This window comes from Lathyrus oleraceus, chromosome 5 (assembly GCF_024323335.1).
Source record: "Lathyrus oleraceus cultivar Zhongwan6 chromosome 5, CAAS_Psat_ZW6_1.0, whole genome shotgun sequence".
Lineage (NCBI taxonomy): Eukaryota > Viridiplantae > Streptophyta > Magnoliopsida > Fabales > Fabaceae > Lathyrus > Lathyrus oleraceus.
Window position 1 is genome coordinate 132,404,684 of NC_066583.1, and position 12,842 is coordinate 132,417,525.

The window sequence follows — 12,842 nt, forward strand, 5'->3', positions numbered from 1 at the left end:
TTGCATGCCTTGCCATGTTTGGTTCATGAAATGAATTTGGTGAATGATATTGACATGAGACCTTTTGGAGTGTGTTCTTAATGGATTGAAGTTGATTCATGTGAAATTTCATGTTCTGTTTTGGATTTTTTCTCCATCTCTGACCCTAGGTCTTGACCTAGTGGTTTGCTTCTCATGTTTGAGCTTTGATTTCAGGTTGAGCATTCAAGTTCCATAATTGTTGGTGCTCTATCACTTGAGCCTTTGATGTTTACTTTTGACTACTAACCTTGTGTATTTTGTAGGGTTGTTAACTCATTTGAGTTTGACTTGGTGGCTTATGCCTTTGCTCATTGGGTTTGATTGTTTGATATTCATGATTGTCTGTTTGTCTGTACAGTTGAACTGATTTGTTTGATGTTTCCACAGGTACATAAGTTGCTTAAGTTCATTTTGAACTTGCTTTTGCTTGGTTGCTTAACCACATAGGTATAACTCTCTGACTTCATGTAGTCTGGAAGACCTGTCCTGTTACTTGGGCAGGCACCTGTCTGAAGCCCTCCTTAAGAGGCAATGCTTGTGTTTGTTTACTTTTGTGCCAAGCAGGAAAAGTCCTTTGATAAGGCAATTGGCAGATAAAAGAGATGTGCAATCCATCTCCTACTATTCAGTGTGTCATCCACTTTGCTCACACACCTTGTGTTGATGCATTATGGATATTAACTCAAGATCTTTGTTGTGTCAGTCACATGTGGAGAAGAGTTCCAACTTTCTGAACTCCCACTTTCATTTGTCTGAAGCTCTCCCAGGCCAGGGATAAGAGCTGTGAGGTCTTACCCTCACTTCCCATTTCATCTGCTTCACCCTAACTCTCAATGTTAGGGTTAAGAGCTAACTTCACCCGATTCCAGTTGGCTTGTGTTTCACAGCCTAGCCTTGTGTGAGCCCACTTTGTTTGTATATAGTGTGTGCTAATTGTGTGAATGTTGATTTTACTTGTGCTGTTTAGGATAGCTTGCTGCCTGTGCAAGTTAGATAGAAACCTCAACCTAGGACCATGGTGGATTACATGATAACTATTAGGCTCGAGTCAGTCTCCCTTTTAGTTCGTCATTTCCCAGTCTCTGGTTAGGAGAAAGTTTCTCCCCTGTTAAGGGGAACTACGTTGCCCTGATCCTCATACCAGATGAGGTACGTAGGCAGGAGATCGTACGAGATCTCTCCGGGCACCCTTTTTCTTTTTTGTGTGTGTTTGCTTGACAGCTAGCAGGCTCGAGTACCAGACTCCCTGTTAGCTTGTTTGTTCAACTTTGTTGTTGCTTTTGACGATTCAGCGTCCGGTTAAACCCTTTGTGTGTGTAGGAGTTCGACGTAAGTCCAGCGATTGGCAGTTGGTTTCCTGTGTGCGTTTGTTGGTTCGGAGTCTGATGTAAGTCCAGTGATTGGCATTCGGTTTCCATGTTTGCCTGTTTGTGTGGAGTCTGACGTAAGCCCAGCGATTGGCAGTCAGTTTCCTGTGCGTGGGTTTTGTTTCAGCGTGCGTGAGCCGAACTACGGTAGCTCTGATTCTCATTCCAGATGAGATACGTAGGCATAGGATGCGATATCCTAGCGAGCCCTTTCCCCTCTTATCCCACCTGTGTTGTTTCCAGTGTGTGTGTGCATTCTTTTGAGCAGTGTTTAGCAACCTTTCTTCTATTCTTTTGAGCGTGGATCCCGTCGAGTACGACGGATGCGTAGGGGTGCTAATACCTTCCCTTCGCATAACCGACTCCCGATCTCATCTCTCTTTGGTCGCGAGACCATGTCTTTTCCAGGTTTACTTCGAGCGTTTCCTTTCCCTCTTTTGGGATAAATAACGCACGGTGGCGGCTCTGTTTGTTTTGTTTTTGCCCGTCGGTTATTTTTCGCGGATGCGACAAATACTTATACTCACACATCCACCAAGCCTTCCCCTAGACAAGACAAGTGCAACCTAATATGTACCAATGCATGCTAACCTATCCACCTAGCCTGCAAGATTCTCATGCATGCCTATCCATCAAATGTCTTCACCACCTAGTCTACAAGACTCTCACGCATGCATACATACACGGATTCAATTGTGATACATGCGTTAGACGTGTCACATTTTTGCATGCAACACATCCACCAAGCCTTCCCCTAGACAAGACAAGTGCAACCTAATATGTACCAATGCATGCTAACCTATCCACCTAGCCTGCACCTAGCCTGCACCTAGCCTGCAAGATTCTCACGCATACCTATCCATCAAATGTCTTCACCACCTAGTCTGCAAGATTCCCACGCATGCCTAAAGAATTTTTTTCAAACTCATCTCAAATAGCAGAAAATCAACTAAATATTAATATTTTGAACTGTTTTAATTTTAGTCAAATAGCTTAATAACTATAATTCATTAAGTATTTAGATTTGGACTCCCAACCTTCATATAATTTTTCTCCAGTTATCAATTGAATCAATTTAACTAAATATTTAACTATCCATTTAAGCATTGCTGTCATAATTATTGGGAAATCTAGTTGCAATTTTAAAGCAAATTTTATACATGCATTATTCATTTATATGAGTATTACAACTATTGTTGACTCAGGATCTGAGACCACAGAATCTTTTCACTAGTTTAATCACCAGATTCTAATAAGTCTCCTTATCTCTACATGCATACAGCTCCACCTAGCCTGCAAGATTCTTAGACAAGACAAGACTTTAATGTATTCGCCACCTAGAGTGGCGAGTTCATGTCTTATCCTGACCTACTGATGCATGCAGTAGACGTGTCAAAATTATTACATGCATGCAGCTCCACCTAGCCTGCAAGATTCTCAGACAAGACAAGACTTCAATGTATTCGACACCTAGATTGGCGAGTTCATGTCTTATCCTGACCTACTGATGCATGCAGTAGACGTGTCAAAATTATTACATGTATGCAGCTCCACCTAGCCTGCAAGATTCTCAGACAAGACAAGACTTCAATGTATTTGCCACCTAGAGTGGCGAGTTCATGTCTTATCCTGACCTACCGATGCATGCAGTAGACGTGTCAAAATTATTACATGCATGCAGCTCCACCTAGCCTGCAAGATTCTCAGACAAGATAAGACTTCAATGTATTCACCACCTAGAGTGGCGAATTCATGTCTTATCCTATGTAAGGGCAAACTGTCATACAACATACGATCATAGGTTTCGATGATGACAAATTACCACCATGGATGAATCGGCATTGTCGAATCCACCTCTACAAAACAAATGCAACATATCACCTATCATATCCTTTTCTATGTTCATCTAAACTGTTATATTTCATACAACATATGTGGATAAAATGTGGTCATGACAAAATGCATGAAAACCACAAAAATCTGAATTTTTGCAGATTTGCAGGGTTTGAGTTGACCGCAGGGTCAGCGCATAACATAGTGCAGTTTGTCACGGGTCAGCGCACGGAGGTTTGAGTCGACCACAGAGTCGGCGCATGAAGTTTTCAATTTCCCACGGGTCAGCGCACGCCGACCTATGGTCGACGCATACTGATGTGTTTTTCAGTTTGTCCAAAACTGCAGGCTATGCGTCGACGCATAGACCTGCTATGGTCGACCGTTCGCACGCAAATATTGTTTTTAAGCAATTCCCACCTTGTTTGAAAAGCTGTTAAGTGGGTTGGTTGGTTTGTTACTATAAATAGAAGTTCAGCTACTTGTATCAAGGTAACATTTGACAAATTGATTCAAGTGTACAAAGAACAAGAAAAAGTGAAATAGGTGTCCAAGATTCTTCATCTTCATCTTCAACATCTCACAACACATCAATTACACACAACCATTTTTGAAGTGCTTTGTGATTGGTTAAAGGTGATAACATTCTAAGCCGAGATTGGGGAATCCGGTTTGGGTTGAAGCTTGCGACAAGTTTTTTCTTGAATAAAACCTTTAGGGTTTTGTCCTCCAAGACTGGTTTGATTTTGGGGGTTTTGGGACGAATTCTTCATCAATTTTCAGCTGAGCGAAGGTGATTGAGAAGAGGAAGTCTTCATCAATCTAGTAGCGGATTCAGTGATATTGAAGGGAAGATTTCGGGTTCGATTTGTTGTAGTTGAGATCAGCCGGGCCGAGGGTTTGAAGAACTGAGAGTTATTCAATAAAGGGGCTGGAATCGGAGGTCTATCAACAACAATCGAAGGACTTGATTCACCTTGAATCAAGGAAGAAGGAGTGGAAGCAACATTCAACGTCTTGAGAATTCTGTTGTATATTTGCTTGTCAATCCTTGTATAAACTGTTATACTCAACAGGTGATATCTATTAAAGCAATCTCAATTCTAGTTTTAGAATTGAGGGCAGACGTACCCCGAAGCGAGGACGACAGGGGAACTGCCTCATCAAACCTTTGTCTTCTCTATTTTTCAGCATATTTGTTTTGGCTTAAAAATAAGTGATTTTTGTATAAGCACTTTTATCAAACCTTGATATTAATTGAGTAAGAAGTTAAAACTCTGTTTTTGAATCCAAAGTACAATAAGATATTGTACTAGACTAATTGGAATCACTTACTCAACATAAATATCACTTGGAGTGTTTTTACACACCAAGTGTTTGATAATTTGCCTAAACCAAAATTATCTTAGTTGTGTATCTAGTTTGGTTTGCTCTTTGAATCATTGGAACTAGGAACCCTAGCAAGTGAAATAAATCATTGATAGTGTGACTAGGGTAGTGATTCTTATTCTACATTATCACTAATCCATAGGCTAGACGCATATCCGGTTTTCCAATAACCGTTTGTTTTAGACTATATTTTCCTCGGCCGCTTCTGCACTTAAAACAAATTTTCAAAACCAATTTTTAATTGGTAGCGCCGACTCAAATTTTAATTGGGATTTATTCAACCCCCCCCCTCCCCCTTCTAGATCCGTGCCATAGTCTAACAAGTGGTATCAGGAGCACCGGTTCACTCCGTGCTTCAAAATATAACTTTGATAGAAAATGGCTAACGAACCTAAAGGGGCTTATAGTAGAGCTCCCGTTTTCAATGGTGAAAATTATAGTTATTGGAAAGACTGTATGCGGGTGCATATAAATTCCATAGATAGAAAAATATGGAACTTTATTCTCAATGGTCCAATTGAAATAACCATGACCAATGAGAATAATGAATTAGTGCCAAAGCCCGAAGCACAATGGACCGATGATGATGAAAGAAAATACAATTATGATTGGAAATCTAAAAATATCCTAATCTCCTCATTAGGTGTAGATGAATACTATTGTGTATCCCATTGTCCTACTACTAAGGCCATGTGGGATTCACTACAAATCGCCCATGAGGGGACGAACGATATTAAGTTGGCAAGAATCAACACACTAACACAAGAGTTTGATCTTTTTTTTATGGAGCAAGGGGAAACCATTGCTGACATGCAAAAGAGATTTACTCATCTCATCAATCGATTACATTCATTAGGTAGGCCGGTTTCCAATGATGTTGCTACTAATAAGATCTTGAGATGTCTCAACAGGGAATGGCAGCCGAAAGTGACCGCCATCAAAGAAGCAAATGATCTCACCGTATTAGACTTGACAACATTATTTGGCAAACTACAAGAGCACGAACAAGTACTCTTGAGCCTAGAACAACACGAAAAGAAAGAAAAGAAGGACAAAACAAAGGTGAGTGAAAAGAAATCTATAGCTCTTAAGACTTCCTCCTCGAAGTCTCAAGCAAAAGAGCAAAGTGATTATTCCTCGAGTGACGAAGAAGAAGAGGACAAGAGCGAAGATATGGGGTTGTTCGTTAAATGTTACAATCGTTACGTGAGAAAGAACGAAATCCAACATTCCGAGAAGAACTTGGTAAACTTCCGGAAACAATCAAGGTACTCTAAAAATGATGACTCAAAAGGTAAAAAGACTAGAGGGTCGTGCTACACTTGTGGGAAGCCCGGTCATTACAAACCGGACTGTCCGATGAACAAGAAGATAAAGGAAAAGGAATCATCCAAATCACACAAGAAATCATTAAAGCCAAGGAAAGCATACATAGCTTGGGAAAGCGATAGCGACTCCTCCGATGATGAATGTTCTAGTGATGAAGAAGAAGCTATAAACCTATGCCTCTTTGCTCATCAAAAGAACAAAAAGAAACAGGTACGACATGCTAAATATGAAAAATCCTCTAGTATGTCTCATCATGAATTACAAGCTGCATTTGATACTTTACACTGTGAAGTTAAAGAGACCTTTAAAAGGCTTGCCTCAAATAACCAATTTTTTATCCATTTGGAACAAAAAAAATCGAGAGTCCGAAAGGAAACTTGAGGCACTCAAAGCTTCTATGGTAGAAAGCACAAAAGCAGGTTGTGAGGACCTTAGAAATACGATAATTAACTATGGGTGTGATACTTGTTATATTTGGCAAGGTGAAGTAAGAAACCTAAAGACCAAACTTGACAAGGCTCTTGAGCCCAAGATTACCTTTACAATCGATAAATCAAACTTTCGAAAAAGTATGGTTAATCCATATCAAAAATATAAATATGTTATAAAGGATGAAGATAGCAAAGGCAATCAAAATGTCAATTTCTCTTGTCTTTATTGTTGCAAGAAAGGCCACTCCATTACTAAATGCAGGTTTAGGAGATTCTTAGTTCCTAAAGGCATTTATCAATGGCTGCCCAAATGCAACCATCTCGTTACTAACTATTCAGGACCCAATAAGCCATTGGGTACCTTCTCATGTTAATTGCATTTCCATAGATACAATGCCTCGAGATCACCGAGAGAAGATGGGTTCTCGACAGTTGATGCTCAAGGCACATGTCAGGAGACATATCACTCTTCATTGACTTCGTGGCTAAGAAGAAAGGATATGTAACATATGGTGACAACAACCGTGGAGCAATACTAGGTAAAGATAGTGTAGGTAACCCTTCTTCCACTACTATTTCTGATGTATTGCTTGTCGAAGGTCTTAAACACAATCTACTTAGCATCAGTCAATTATGTGACAAAGGATACAATGTATCGTTTTCAAAAGATTGTTGCAAAATTGTACATAATGATGATAAGAAGAGTATGTTTAATGGCCTGCGAGTGAATAATGTCTATATGTTAGACTTGAACGAAGTATCGTTAACAAGTGACAAATGCCTTGTAACAATGAGTGAAGATTCATGGTTATGGCATAGGCGTTTAGCACATGTTAACTTTGACTTACTAAATAAAGTAGTCTCAAAAGATCTAGTCTTAGGTCTCCCCAAAATAAAGTTCACCAAGGATCACCTTTGTGATGCTTGTCAAAAAGGGAAGCAAACGAGGATCTCATTTAAATCCAAAAATATCGTTTCAACAACGAGACCTCTCGAACTTCTTCATATGGACTTATTTGGGCCGTCTAGGATTAAAAGTCTAGGAGGAAATTATTACGGTTTCGTAATAGTGGACGATTTTTCTAGATTTTGTTGGACTATCTTTTTAGTAAGCAAGGGCGATACGTTCGCCGCCTTTGAAAGGTTTGCTAAGCTTTCCCAAAATAAATTAAATACAAACATTGTTTCAATTAGAAGCGACCATGGGGGTGAGTTCGAAAACCATTTATTTGAAGAATATTGCGGTAACCATGGTATCAATCATAACTTCTCCGCTCCACGTACTCCTCAACAAAATGGGGTTGTGGAGCGTAAAAGTCGAATTTTGGAAGAATTAGGAAGAACAATGATTAACGAAAGTGGTTTACCGAAATATTTTTGGGCCGACGCCATTAGTACGACGTGTTATGTTTTGAATAGGGTGCTCATTCGCCCCATTCTAAATAAAACACCGTATGGGCTTTTAAAAGGGCAAAAGCCAAATGTTTCTCACTTACATGTTTTCGTTTGCAAATGTTTTGTATTAAATAATGGAAAGGAAAACTTGGGCAAATTCGATTCCAAGGCCGACGAAGGTATCTTCCTCGGATACTCTTAATCGAGTAAAGCATATAGAATATATAATAAACGATTACTTGTTGTGGAAGAGTCTGTACATGTCACTTTTGACGAATCCTATCCGAGAAATGTCGAAAAGAGTAGTGTTGTTCATGGTGCAGGTACATCTACGGAAGACATACTCAAGGGTGGCGAGCCGGGGATTCATCAACCCGACAAAGTCAAAGTTGAGGAGGATAAAGATGTACACCATGAGGAAACCGAGGTAGCTCATCCGCCTTCAAACGATGATCTCCCTCAAGCTTGGAAGTCTCCCAAAGACCATCCAATTGACAACATTCTCGGAGATATCTCAAAGGGTGTTACAACTCGATCGAAGCTAAGTAATTTCTGTTATCACTTCGCTTTCGTTTCACAAATGGAACCTAAAAACCCTAAAGAAGCCCTACTCGATGAACACTGGTTTTTGTCAATGCAGGAGGAACTAAATCAGTTCACTAGAAATGAGGTTTGGGACCTTGTCCCTTCTCCGCGAGGTCATCGAGTAATCGGCACCCGATGGGTGTTTAGGAACAAGTTGGACGAAAACGGGGTAATAACCCGTAACAAGGCGCGTTTAGTCGCGCAAGGGTATAACCAAGAGGAAGGCATCGACTATGAGGAAACTTATGCGCCGGTTGCCCGACTCGAGGCTATACGCCTTCTCCTTGCCTTCGCTTGTGCGAAAGACTTTAAACTATTCCAAATGGATGTTAAGAGTGTGTTCCTTAACGGTTACATAAATGAAGAGGTCTACGTCGCACAACCTCCGGGTTTTGAATCTCATGAGTATCCCGATCATGTTTACAAACTAAAAAGGGCTTTATATGGTCTCAAACAAGCTCCTAGAGCTTGGTATGAGCGACTAAGTAAATTTTTACTTGATCAAGGTTACTCAAGAGGAAAGGTTGACACAACTCTCTTTATTAAACGTCAAGGAAAACACTTGATATTAGTACAAATTTATGTTGACGATATTATATTTGGGTCTACTAACATGAATCTCGTGAGAGAGTTTTCGGATCTTATGCAGGGTGAATTCGAGATGAGTATGATGGGGGAGCTCACATACTTTCTCGGTTTGCAAATTAAAACAACTCAATGAAGGAACATTCGTGAGTCAAACAAAGTATTGTTTGGACCTTATCAAGAGATTTGACATGGCAAAAGCCAAGGCCATTGACACCCCCATGCCAACATGTGCAAACTTGAATAAAGATGAAAACGGTAAGGACGTAGAGGTAAAAAGGTATAGAGGTATGATTGGATCACTTCTCTATCTTACGGCTTCTCGTCCCGACATTATATTTAGCGTGTGTATGTGCGCAAGATACCAATCATGTCCCAAGGAATCCCATCTAAAAGTTGTCAAACGAATACTTCGATACCTATCCGGTACTCCGAAGTATGGACTATGGTATTCCAAAGGTAATGATTGCTCATTGGTAGGTTTCTCCGATTCCAATTTTGTCGGTTGCAAATCGGATAGGAAAAGCACTAGTGGTACTTGTCAGTTATTTTCAAATTCCTTTGTCAGTTGGCATAACAAGAAACAAGTTTCAGTTGCTTTGTCAACCGCCGAAGCGGAATACGTCGCCGCCGGTAGTTGTTGTGCTCAAATCCTATGGGTTAAGCAACAATTATTGGATTTTAATCTCAAACTCGAACGTATTCCCATTTTCTGTGACAATACAAGTGCCATTAATCTTACCAAAAATCCTGTGTTGCATTCTCGCACAAAACATATCGAAATTCGACACCATTTTCTTCGGGATCATGTAGAGAAAGGTGATGTTGTATTTGAACATGTTAACACTAAAAATCAACTAGCGGACATTTTCACAAAGCCGCTAGCTACTGAGCCTTTCTTTCATATTCGCCGAGAACTTGGTATTCTCGACATTTCGGAACGGGCACTATAAATTGCTTGCTTTATCTTATTTCATTTAAAACTATAATCTTGTACTTCTAGCAAGTTAATGTTGTTGCAAGCACAAGTATATTGTTCATCAAGTTATTCCGGCATCGAGGTGATATTGTTCCTTTACCCTTCTCTCTCTTTCCGAACCTTCATGGTTAAATAGTTGTATTACTTGATAATATTGTGTATATATATGACTTGTTTCTTATACCATATCTGTTTGGATGTTTAATGTTGTGTGGCATTCTATTTATGCATCAAACATGTGAGCATATGTGCATAACAGTGAAAATCTGCAAAATTTGCCTGTATGAGTCGACCATAACAGGGCAATGGTCGACGCACACCTTAAAAATTTTCTTTTTTCAAAAAATTCAAACAGTATGCGTCGATGCATGCAGAGGGTATGGTCGACGCATCGCACGAAAAAACAGTTTTTCTGCATAAAATGTTCAAACTTCCCATGCATTTGCATTTCAAATTCTCATTAAGTGTGCATTTAACCCACTACATTGTGAGTTGCATCTACCTAGTGCCTATTGTCTCTTGGCCTCTCCTCTTCCCAAAACCCTAAATCTTCATCTATAAAAAGGGCAAACCTTCTTCTTGCAAATCATTCTCAAAATCTTACACCAAGCTTCACTCTCTACCTTTACAAAAAGCTTCAGAATCATTACCAATGGCTTCCTCATCCCGCAAACCTACCGGTAAGAGATCAAGGGGATCATCCTTTGCCTCCCTACCCATTACCGCTGTCTCATTAGTTCCACCGGCTCTTGTCGACACCTTCAACAACGACATTGGTCAAAGAGGAGTTGTGAGGCAACATGCCTTCTACAAACTCACAGCAGAACGCATGCATCTCGTAGACATCATGTCTCTGCTACAGTATCACGGTATTGTTAAATTCTTGGAATGCAATGCCAAATATAGCGAAGACCTGGTCCGTGTGTTCTCCACTTGCCTTCATGACAAATTTCGTGGTCAAAAGTTTCACTCCAGGATCGGCACAAGAAAGGTATCATTCAAGTCTGATGTTTGGAATAAATATTTTGACTTGACATTGGCTGCTGATGAAAATCCTCTTGCTGAGGTAACTGATTCTCACACAATAGAAGGATATGAGTTTAAGAGCACTTTGAACGCTATGCTGAAACGACCCTACCCAGACCACATTGTGAACAGTGATGCGTTCCCACGAACTGTCACTGCCGGTAAGTTGAAAACAGGTGAGCGCATTCTTCAGTGGATTGTGGCGCGCATCCTGCGACCTAAGAAGGGTGGCCTTTCCCGAGTTGAACAGGCTGAGGTTCATCTCATATATATCCTGAAAAATCAGCGCAAAATAAATTGGTCCTACTACATTGCTAGTAGGATGTTCAGTTTACGAGACTCCGGACGAGGCACTGCTCTTGCCTATGGATCTCTTATTCAAGAGTTTCTTACTGCAGCCGACATTGATTATCCGTCCTTTCCTTATACCTCCATTTCCTCAGATAAAGAATTCAGCCCAAAAACTCTCTCTATGATGGGATACTTTTGGTCTGATGAGCGGAAAGCATACAAATTTGTTCGCAGGGGGTATATTCCTACGACTGTTGAAGAATATGATGAAAGTGATGAAAGTGAAGAAGAAGACCAAGAGGAAAACGAAGAAGAAGGAGCATGACAAGCATTTGAGCAGCATGATAGTCCTCCACAAGCAGACACACACGACTACACAAACACCGCTTGGGTTCAGAATACCTATTCAACTGAAGAAGATGCCCCCAACCATGGTGGCTGGGGTGAATGGCAACATATGGGATGGTCAACACAACGCCAATTCTATCAGCCGTATCAATATGGTGCTGAAGAATCTCCACCGTCTCCTCCACAGCAAGAAAATTCTTCTGAACTTTTAGATATGATGCGAGATATGCAGCTGGCTCAACAATCATTCATACAAACTCAGGATGAGCGCTATGCTCATATAAGTAGCCATCTTCAAGCACAAAATGAGAGGCTCGATAGCCTCTCAACCAACATGAATGAACGGTATGCAACATTCACCGAAACATTTGCACGACAGGAGCGGTCTGTCGATGTGGGCCTCAAGTATCTAAGTAGTGTTGCTGAGCAAATAACAGATGTTTGTTTCGGTCGAGGACGAGGCTATTAGGGCATAAAACTGCATGTGCATCTGTACTTTTGTCGTTTAACTGAACTTATTATCTGTTATGCTTGTTTATTAATCTAGTTTAATGTTATCTCCTTTTCAATTTGTTCAGTAATAATATTTGGTGTGGTATTGTTATATGATTTGCTATCTCCTGTTGAATATCATGTTATGTTGAATTATAGTTCTATTTCTCTTTTTGATGTTGTCAAAGGGGGAGAAGAGCACGTATCAAAGCTAAGAAAGAGCATGTACCAAAGCCAAGCCAAGATATTCACAACAATTAACAGTTTGTTGTTTTGCAGCCAGTCCTAGATTACAAAAGAAAGGGGGAGTGCGTGTAAATATTGCATTTTGTTTTTCTTTGGTTTCACACAGGTTGTCATCATAAAAAAGGGGGAGTATGTAAGGGCAAACTGTCATACAACATATGATCATAGGTTTCGATGATGACAAATTACCACCATGGATGAATCGGCATTGTCGAATCCACCTCTACAAAACAAATGTAACATATCACCTATCATATCTTTTTCTATGTTCATCTAAACTGTTATATTTCATACAACATATGTGGAAAAAATGTGGTTATGACAAAATGCATGAAAGCCACAAAAATCTGAATTTTTGCAGATTTGCAGGGTTTGAGTCGACCGCAGGGTCGACGCATAACATAGTGCAGTTTATCACGGGTCAGCGCACGGAGGCTTAAGTCGACCACAGGGTCGGCGCATGAAGTTTTCAATTTCCCATGGGTCAGCGCACGCCGACCTATGGTCGACGCATACTGATGTGTT